The sequence below is a fragment of the Corvus hawaiiensis genome, chromosome 16 (genome assembly GCF_020740725.1).
Source record: "Corvus hawaiiensis isolate bCorHaw1 chromosome 16, bCorHaw1.pri.cur, whole genome shotgun sequence".
Classification (NCBI taxonomy): Eukaryota; Metazoa; Chordata; class Aves; order Passeriformes; family Corvidae; genus Corvus; species Corvus hawaiiensis.
The window spans coordinates 3089949-3100731 of record NC_063228.1 but is presented as its reverse complement, the minus strand read 5'-3'; the positions used below and the strand labels follow the sequence as shown (position 1 = coordinate 3100731).

The following is a 10783-nucleotide window of genomic DNA, read 5'->3' as shown; positions in this document are numbered from 1 at the left end:
AAGATGCCAAGCATCACAGGAGTGCTGTTGTGGCCGCCAGTGCGTGACCACGCCACAGCTCAGCGAGGGAGCACACACCCACAGCCTATCTGCCACGATGCTTTTGGGCAGAGGCACTTCCTCCATGAGCAGTGATAGCCATTGTCTGACTGCTGTCAAAGCAGCTCTTCTTAGAGAGGCACAGACAACTTGTGCACAACCTCCTGCCTGCCCCCGAAACACGGCGGCGCTGATGGTCATGTGCCTCCTCAGCGTCACAACAGTTGGCCCTAACAAAGAGCCCCTTTATGGGAGCTTGGCTGCTGTATGAGCAACAGAGAGATCTTGGCACTGTCAGCAGCATTACTTGGCCACAGCAGACTTCAGCAAACCCTTTCTGAATGCTTGAGGAGGGAATGGGAGCCCTCTCTTCATTGGCAAGCCTGGATGCTTTGAAGAGCAGTGACACTGTGGATGCACCCACTGCGTGCACGGCCTCTGGCACCTGGACGGGCAGAGGAGAAGCCCAGCTTGGGAGCTGGGCAACTACAAGAATTGCATCATATGTATGTTTAATTTGCCCCTCTGGGTTCAAAGATGGTTAAATACAGGCTGCTCTTTGCCCCAAAACAGCATTTCCTTGGCTCAGAGCTGGCTCTGCAGTCTTGTGGAAACCAGAGGAGAAGCAGATGAGCTATGTGCTTTGGGACATGCTTTGCAGAAGATGTCCTTGCTTCTTGCAGCCTATCTCATCCTGAGAAGAGCAGCCAAAGATGCTGTTCTTCCTCTGGGAGGCTCCATGGAGGGGAATTTCCTTAAGGAAAGAAAACTCTTCTTTCTCTTCTCTGCCTTTCCAGTTAGGACCTATCTCCTTCCCCTCTTCTCCCTACCATCCTCGTGGCTCTTTCTCATTCAGTGCCAACAAGTCTTTTCCACCTGAAAAAAATTACTCAGGTTGCTGTTCTGCCTCCAGATACAGAGAGTTTGTATTCCCAATTTCTTTAATAATCTAGACAGTTAAATTAGAATAATATTAAAGGGCAGTTTAGAAAGGATGAAAAGCAAATAGTGCTGCCAACTTCAATAGAAAAATATATTGAGTCAGGTTTTCATGAATTACACAGTAATCTTAAAAATCACAGTTAAAATGACTAAATTGGTCTCTTTTTCATTTTGTGTTCTGATTTCTGGGTCTTTAGGGTATAGACCATAAAGTCTAGAAAATTACTGTTAATAAGAATTAAGAGAGGAGCTCGCGGAGTTTCTCATGTCATTGCACGCTTCTGGCAGCCAAGGCTGGAGAACACTCAGAAATCATAAGATTCAAGATAAAAATCATGTGAGTTGGCAACACTGCTCCAAGACTCCCCAGAGACTCTGTACCTTCTTCAGGGAGCATAGCTGTGCTTTTAAAACTGCAGCATTGCCAAATTAATCAGGGGAGAGGATCAGATGGGATAAATGGGAGGGAGTTTTGCAATGACTCGGGTTTGTGGCCGGAGGAGGCTGACTCATGGCTCGCTGCAGCTCTGGTGCATGTCCTGTCATGCTGCTCATTCAGGGCCCCAGACACGTCTGAGATGAGATGAAGGCACATTGTACATCCTCCTTCCTTTGGAGAATCAGCAGAATTGGTGTTTCCTGGGTCAGGGAGATTAAACAGCTTCTTATCAGGAGAGCAGCACGGCAGCAGGGAGTTGAAATCTCTACGTGATCACGGCATAGGAAAGCCTTGTTTTCTTCCCTCAGTAAAGGGAAAGGCCAATTTTCATCTTCATCCAGCCTAAGCCATATTTCTGAAGTTAGTTAAACTCCTGTTTGTGACCACAGAGTTATACTTAGTCTGTCAGACCCTATTGATTTCCAAGTGTCAAAATTTTATTGCAATATTATTAAGTACATTATAGCTGTTTGAATAGTACTTTCAAGGCTCTGTTCCCTGGTTGATCTGTGAATGATTTACAAACTGCTGCTGGTTTCTGAGCGTACCATTAGTTTCTGGACCTTGTAGTTATTTGGAAATGTGTATAATTCAAGCAAATCATTGACAGCACACAAAGTGTTCCCGTACAAAGGGAGATGTTCTAAAGCACAGAGGTGCTACACGAGTGACAAACAAACACTGAAAGACTGGAAAAGCTCAGCTTCCATGTCCTAAATGTAAAACCTTTCAGGGGACTTGATTATTTACTATTTGTGGAGTGTAATCAGCCACCTTGCTTTTGACTTTGTGATTTGATGGTTACAGCAGGAAAATGATGTGAAGGGAAGAGCAGATGGTGAGTCCAACCACCACCAGCCAGGCAAAGCCTGCATCTTGCTCCTTGGGGTCCCAGATTGATTTTCCCCATAACTATAACTGATGCTTTGGTCAGGAATGTGGAAGGAATTTTGACTGTCATCAGCAGAACCAAGGTGCCGTGAGCTCCCCATGGGTGGAGGAGGAGATGTTTCCAGGTGTTTTCAGTGCTTGTTCACATGCCTGTAGCAAAGGGGTTGAATTAGATATAGCTATTTGACAAACTATGGTCTCAAAGTTGGTAGCTGTGGAAAATCTAGGGAAGGTGCCCGAGTTTACTCCAAACTGAGTCCACCTGAGTCCTCCACTTCACTTGGAGGAAGGCTGGTGTGCAGTGTGCAGCTCTGACTGAGACTGCCATGTGCTTGCTTCAAATATACCTTAAATGTGTGCAGCAGGATTTAATTTTTTTGCTTTGTGACTATAGTGCTAGGAAGATAAGGGGAATAGCTGTAAACACCTGGCATGGGTTGGAAATGGATGGAAGACATGTTGGTACTTGTTAGAGACCAGTTCTGGAAACAGAGTTCTAATTCTCCTTTCATTGATATCGTACAATTTAGGGATAACTCCATGACAATCAGTACAACGCTGAGAGGAAAACAGAGTGAAAAATGTCTTCCCACCCAAAAGGAGGTGTTTCTTGGCAGATGCATTCTGGCTGTGGCCTGTAGGTTGCAGCAGTGTATGCTTTTCATTAGGACTCTCCACTTCATCCTTTGTTTTCCCAAAGTGGAATTCCCCAATGAGATAAACCAACTCGTATTTGGCTGTATCACTTAAAAAAAAAATAAATAACCAGCCTCGATCTTGCTGGTGAGACAAAAGGATGTTGTTTCTTCAGCTTTTTGATGCGTGGGTGGGAGCTATGCTGAACCTTTTGGACCAAGTGAACCAGCAGCATGAGGTCCAGCAGCACAGGGGGGCCTTCCCAGCATGGTAGGAAAACAGTGGGAAAAAGTAGGACACACCATGAGAAATGCCAGGAAAAGCTGGGCCTGGAGGTCACATTCCATTAGGTCAATTAAAGTTCTGTGTTTTCTGTTATTTTTGGATCCAAAGTTTGCACAAATCCATGGGCAATGGATTTGTTAATGTCTGCGAATCCAATGTATCGTGCAGCAATGGAGGTGTGCAAATAATGTCCCACCACACACAGGACTGCAGTGAGAAACTGCTCCACTTTAACATGATCCTATCATGTGCTACAGAAATTAAAAACTTTAGCAGATGGCACTGATGTAACTCAGCTGCAAAGATAGGAATAAACAACAACGTCACATGTCAAGTTCATTCACTTCGTTGATTACTCACAAAATATTAATTATTTTTTGCTTTGTGACTGTAGAGCTAGAAAGATAAAGAGAATAGTTGGAAGAATGATGGCTAGTAGGAAAGAAAAATAGTACAAACCAAAATTGTGTGCATGTTTAAATGACAAAATGTTCTGTTTTGCACCAAGAAATGCTGAGAGGAATCCAGCACTTTGTAAAGCCAGTCATAAACATATAGGAATATACGAATGCCAATGGAAATTATTGACTGAACAGTCTCCTTTTTGGTGGGAAATGTTTTAACAATATTTATGCTGCTCTGCTTGAAATACTAAAGGCAGAATGGAAAAAACAGTCAAAACTCTGAAAAATTTAGAGCATGTTGTCAACTGGCTGAAAACCAGAAGTCACCATGTGATTTTTTTTTTTTTTTTAAGAAAAAGCAGTCTCTGTTTCTTCAGATTCATTTGGCTTAGGGCCAGAAGGACCCTTTAGATCATTTACTCTGGCATTTTGTTTAATGAAGGTTAGTTACCCCTATATTTAGCCTGAAAACTTATATTTGGCTAACTTTTTTTTCCAGAAATGCAAATAGCGTCTAGTTTTGACTTGTATATACTGAGGACTGCAGAACCCACCATTTCTCCTGTATTTTCTGCAAGCAATTTATAACTTTCCCAATTCAAATGTGTTCTTGATTGCTCCCTTAAAACTGTGTCTTCACATTTCAGACCTTGCTTCTTGTCATGCTTTGCTGCTTTAGATGAAAGGTCCTCCAATGTTTTCTCCTTTTGTGTGTATAAACATACTGTAGTTACCTTTCCGTTGTTTTGCTGCTTGGCCAGATTGATTGAATTCCATAGAAATATATAAGACATTTTACTAAATTATTTTAGACTTGCTCCTTATTCAAGATTTCAACAGTCTTAAAAAAATGTAAGTGCTAAAACAGGACAGTTTTGCTGGTGCTGTGTGCAGAGGTAAGAATCCACCCCCAATTCTCTTCTTTTAGAATATCCAAAGGTCAAATTTGCTTATTTGCCTTTTTTTTTTATTCTTTCCTAGAATGAGGGCTCATATTCAGCTGCTTAACTCTTTCCCAACCCTCTGCTTCATGTAGTCCTCCTTGCTGTCTGTATGACCTACATTCCTCACTGATAGCTGTGAAACTTTGGATTTGGTTGAATTAAACACACCTTGCTTTCAGTGCCCAAAATTGCTAAAGAATGCATATTGATCTCCATGATTAACCCCTTATTTTCTGAAGTTGGTCCTGCCTGTCAGATTACTGAGGCTTTGTAACCATTGGCTGTGGTTGCTTTGCAACCATATCATGCTACAAACAACCTCTCTTCTACAGATGTTTCATAATGTTTTTATTACCAGCATGTTGTGTTCTGCTGAGTCCTGTGACTCACCAAACTCCGTGTGTTGCATCTCTGCGGTCGTCTTTATCAAGCAAATTTGTAATCTCATCAGAGAGTGACATCGGATTTGTGTGATGAAGCCTGCTTGCCATAAAACCATGATTACCAGCGTTAATTATATTTCTATACTTGATTATTTTAATTAATTATCTTTATTAATTGGTGTTTTTATCAGCTTTGCCTCGGCCAGCTGGCTCAAACTTGAGCTCCACTTGACTCTTGGCACCACGCGAGCTGTCGTCCACTTTTCAGGAACTCCCTCTGTGTTAGCATATTTATTAAAAACCAGTTTCAGCAGGCTCAGTCTTTGTGGCTCAGACACTTCATGTCACTGGTATTCTCTGTGCCCTTCCTCTCCAGAGGCAATAGCTTTCCTAATAAGTGTTGGAGCAGGAACTCTCATCACAGACTGTCACCCAGGAATTGCTCTATGTCATGGCAGCTTCCACGTTAAATTGGCAGATGTTATCACGTCTGGGCTTTTCTGTCATTACTGGGCAATTGTTTTAGTTCTGCTTCTTATTGTGTGGATAAAATGAGATGGTAGAAGCATTTCACCTAAAACTTCAGGACAGATATGTGAGATATATGAGCTTTAGCAACCACCAGTCTCCAGAAGTCTTCTCTTGTGTACAGATTTCTGTAGCTCTGCCATAGTCAGAGGCAGTGAATCACTTGAATCTGTCCCATACTGAAGCTAGCATTACCCCAGAGAGCTCAGCCACCAAGAATCTCCCAATGATCCATGCAGGCTTGCATCCATTTCTCCACCAGCACAGGCCATGACTTTGTTCCTGGGGAGCAATATCGGCCTTGCGTGGGCTGCAGTGGAGACTTGTGCTGTGACGTTTCCATGTGAGCAGCACTAAAAACAGCCTCAGGCGCTCTGTGAGTCTTTCAAACAGAGCTTCTATTTAATTTGGTGTGTTATGGAAAACTCTGGGCAAGTTTTCCACTCAGAGACATTATATTTTAAGGGCACTCTGTGAAGTACGGTGTTCTTTTTTTATCATTTATCTCTAGGAAAATAAATAGAAGTCCTTATAACAATTAAATACCCATCTGTTACTCTCAGGAAGCCAGGGGGATAATGCCAGAAAAGTAAACCAATCTTCTCATCAGTTGTTGGGTATTTAGAGTCAGTGACCAAGAAGACGTATCAATGAAACACATATTTTAGTTCCTTTGACTAAGGGAGAAGGAAAACCATGACAGAAGAACCATTTAGGTCCAAACCCTGGACATGATGGAAAAGAAACTAAATGCAAAATTGTCCAGATTCACCATGGAACCACCCATCAACAGATTCTCTTCCTTCTTGGAAGTGCCAGTGGCACTGTAGTAGAATTGCAAATGGATCTGTAGCACAGAATGTGTGATCAAAACCAGATTTGTGAGCGAGAGTGAAGAATTCTGCCAAAGAATCTGGTAATTTAGTACAGGTTTAAAAATCTCTGCCTCAGCAATAAGTAGCAGTCTCATTAGCAGTGCCTCCCACCACTACACGTCCCTGCCACCCGTTGTTCTGGGAAGAATCTCATGCACAAGCAATGGGTGCTCTGATTTGGGCTGTATTCACAGAATCATTTCAAATCTGGCTAACAAATGCCCAAATCTTGACAGAAAAGTTGTGATATAAGAAGCACTTGTTAAAGCTGCCTGCAAACATATCTCTCATCATCCCCATTTTGCATACCCAGAGGTTAGCTCAAATAACTGACAATAATGCCAAGCATATCGTATTTATGCTATAATTATCTTCACTCACATATGTCACCAAACATAATGGTTTTCTCAGTGTTTTAAGAGTCCTTTTAGAGATAAGGAGATGTGGAAATGTCTTCCTAACATGAGTTTAGGAGCATCTGAAAGAAGCTGCAGCTGAAAAGAGGCTGGGATATGCACAGCTGTTTGTGCTTCCAGCTGGTTTTTGTATATTCTCCGGGTGGAGCAGACATTGATAGCTGCTCCCTTATAAAATATGTAACAGTACTTTATGACCTAATATATTTTCCAGTCCTAGGGCCTGATCCAGAGTCCACTTGGCTCCCTGAGCAGGCTTCCAGTGCCACCAGTAGAGCTCTACCAAAGTCTTAATAGACTAAGGCTAGTGAGGGGTAATTTGGGGCCATTAGCTTTGTAGGGTTGCATATGGTTCGGTGATGCTCCAACATTTGCCTTCAGAGCTCTAGACTCCCTGCTGCTTCCCTTGCTTGCATGAGCTGTTTTCCACCACCCTTCAGAGATTTATATGGGTCTCTTACACTGTCTGAGGCCACTTGCCACCAAGTTGCAGCCGTGGTGCTCTCTTGCCTCCTTGGCAGCCTTCCCCAGGAGAGCTCCAGGCCCCACGGTGGTTGATAATGTCTGGTGACATTTTGTGGCTCTCCTTCAGCCTTGTCATCCTTCCCTGTGTCACGCATCGTCAACTGCAGACTCCTAATTGCAACTTGATATTTAAGTTCATTGGCAAGGGTTGCTTATGGGTCAGTCTGTGCTTCCAAAGCCTCGGAGAGTGGAGCGACACTGGAGCTTTTTGTCAGGGGAGAGCTCTGCAGAGCCCTTCGCAAGGGACTCGTTTCCACATGCAGGGTGTAGCCTGAATTTGGGACACGGGGAATGTGAGCGAAGGCAGGAAGCAGACTGCTGGAAACAGACTAAAAACAGCCAGAGGGAAGGGGAAGATTCTGTGCTTGCTCGTGGGCTTGGAACTCAGTGCCCTGGTTGAAACCCATCTCTGCCTTCTTCAGGTCACAAAAAGTACGGCTCCAAAGCCAGGAATCCAGCCCTTCTGCCAGCAAATTCTGTGTGCTTTGCTCATTATGAGCACGGGCTGCTTGAACAAACAAGCATTGCTTTGCCTCTTCTGCAGAAGAGTAGGCTCTGCTGGCTTTCCCCCACTTTGGATGTGATCCAAAAGGGCTAAAGCAATTTCAAAGCTAGTACGGGTGTGCCAAGTACATATACATCTCACTGGCTTGATGTGGTCGTGCTGGGGACTCCAAATATTTCACACCTACTGAATGTTTCTGGGAAATGTTGTTTCCACTCCTGCAGTTCCTGGTTTTTGCTCTTGTTTGTGCTTGTCCTTAGATCAAATGAGGCTAATGACTGAGGGATAACCATGCTTCCCAGGGATTTGAGAACTTAAATGGTTGAAAGCTATTAAGAGACGTGCTTTGCTGTTGAATACACTGAAGCCTTTTGCTGCAGGGGATCATCCTAAAGGCTGTAAGAAAACAACAGCTCAGTATTTTGACAACATCAACTCACAACTTTGTTTCAGAACAGTCTTTTTCTCGTCCTAATGTAGGTCATGGCTGCAAGTTAATTTGTTCCATGTGCCATTATGATGTAGAATACATTCAGAAAAACAGTTTTTTCCCAGGGTGAGAAAAAATTATGTTTAGTAAGCAGTTATAGTCCGGTTTATTTTTTATTTTCTCCCCTGTGCCTTCCCATGCTTTACTTCTCCCTCCTATCTTCTTGTTTTTCTGCATTAGTAGCCTGATACACACGACTGGGGTAACCAATTTGACTCCCTGTGCTCTCCAGACCTCTGGATGTGCAGGCAGAGTGGACCCATCCCAGTCTCAGAAGGGCTCCTCTGACCCCCCCTTGGGCTTTAGACAGTGCATAAACTGAGGCAGTGCCTTATTTCAATAAACCATATATTTGATTAATAGATTTTAAGGCTTGGTTGGTGATGATAGAGAGGGGCTTTACATGTGGCCTCTCCAGTGCTATTGCAGTGACTTTGCTCTGGGATCACAAATTCGTGCAGAAGATGAAAATCCTAATTGCTGTCACCTGAGATGAAAGCCCTGTAATCATGACTGCCTTCCTGGGACGAGCAATCCTACTGTAGGTCACCAGACTCATTTTTTCTATTCGGTTTCTAAGTTCTCTTGCATATTTGAAAGAACTACTGGAGCAAGGGAGATGTGGGGTTTGGGGTCTCATCCCAGTGGGAGCACCAGCACAGAGGGGTTTTAACTACTTTTGTCCCAGTCCCTTTCTGCCATCGCTCAAAACTTCACCCACTGCTGCACAGGCTCTCTGTGTGCCTGGAAAGGTATTTCTGGCCACTTCAACTAAACTAATTCAGGCCCTTTGAAGACTGCAGAGCCTGGAGAAAGAATAATTTTCTCATATATATATGTATATGTTGAACTTCTGTCTCGGTTTTTCAATTTTGTTTTAGAGTGGAAAAAATATTGAAATATAGTGAAACTATATGATAGATGTCCAAGTTGACAGTTTAAGCCTTTTTCCTGGAGTGTCTTTGTCAGCTGCTAAGTCAGCCACATGAAGAGTGAGGGTCACCATGATGTTGGGAGCCCTGTGCATGGCCTGTGCAGTAAAAAAGGCAGTGAAAGATCACATTTTCCCTGTTTAGCTTTTAAGTTCTTTGTACTGCATTGCCAGGAAAACTTGATTTTCACAGCACATTAGAGGGCAGGTCTTCTGCTGTTAGAATGGTGTAGCTCTACCTAAGTCAGTAGATCTCAGATGGTTTGTGGTAATTAAGGGTAGCACTGAGCCTCAGCACTCTGTCAGAGAAAGCAAAATGTTTAGTTCCTTTAAAGAAAAATAGATGTGTATTAGCTGTTAAAATCTGGGGAAAAAAAATCTTGAATTAATATGCTCCACAGCAGCAAAAGGGGCATTTTATCCCTTTCACCCTGTGTGTGAAAATGTTGTACAGTTTGACAAGCAGTGGAAGTGTGATCAACAGTGAGACAGAGCCCGTGTGCCTTACAGAAAAGAAATAGCTCAATGAGAGAATGTAAATATTTATGAAAAGACAAAATAATGTATGCAAAATTATCTTACAATTGAGCCATATAGATGCTGTCACCAAGGATAATATAAAAAGAGGGAGACAAAAAAATAAATGCCACTTAGAGGGATTTTGGCATAATCTAGTAAAATGCATGTGGCTGCACAGTGGAGTTTGGTTCTGCAGTTTTAAATTCAGGAAAATACCTCTCAGGATGATATTGGTGACAACATCTCATACCTGTGCCCAGCAAGGTGCTGCTTTCCTCCCTCAGATCTGTCTCATGTTGTGCCACAACTTCCATTTCTTGTTAAGACAAACTCTCATCATTCTCATGGTGCTAAATTCTCTTCTCATTTGCATGGAAATGGAAGGACTGAAGGATGCTGTTCACAGGTCACAATGTCAGATTTCCAATCAGATCATCAAAATTAAAAAGCAGTTTGATAAGCCAAATTTTCCAGCTGAAAACACAGTATTTATAATAGTTGTAATCTTTGTAAATTATTTCTGACCCAGTTTTCATGTATTAATGTCCTTGCAGCACTGGCATTTTTTCTTTCTTTCTCTTTTCAGTGCCTATTTGCAGTTTCTTGCTGAGACATAAAACATTATCATGGAAATGGTAGTTTCCTTAGAAAGCAAATCCACTGGGATTTTTAATTAGAATATCTTTGTGAACATCCAAACCAAACTGCAGCACGCTGTGAAGTCTTGAAGTGATGCTGAGCAGTACTGCTCATGTTGTTATTTCACATTTGCTGTTAGAACTATTTGGCAAAGATTAGATTTCAAAATACACAGCTCAGTCACATAAAAGTTCTTGCAACTGTGGTGGAGTGAGGGAGCTTGAAATATATACAAAAACCTTCTTTGGTAGAAGGAGCAGGGCAAAATGTGCAATGAGAAATTATATTAGTAATGTTTAATTTATTACGAGGGCAATTTTCAGAATGCAATGTCAAGGTCCTTCATGTTTATGAACATTTTCTGCGCTCACCTAATAACTTGAGAGTCAAAG

General features: G+C 42.5%; 1 long non-coding RNA gene across 1 annotated transcript in view; it reads left to right on the top strand.

The window, feature by feature from the left end:
- Positions 1–427: 427 nt before the first annotated feature.
- LOC125334059 overlaps positions 428–10783 on the top strand; it is a 148347-nt gene continuing 137991 nt past the window's right edge. The window contains exon 1 of the long non-coding RNA XR_007207058.1: positions 428–545. This is a non-coding gene — a long non-coding RNA (uncharacterized LOC125334059). The remainder of the gene's footprint in view (positions 546–10783) is intronic.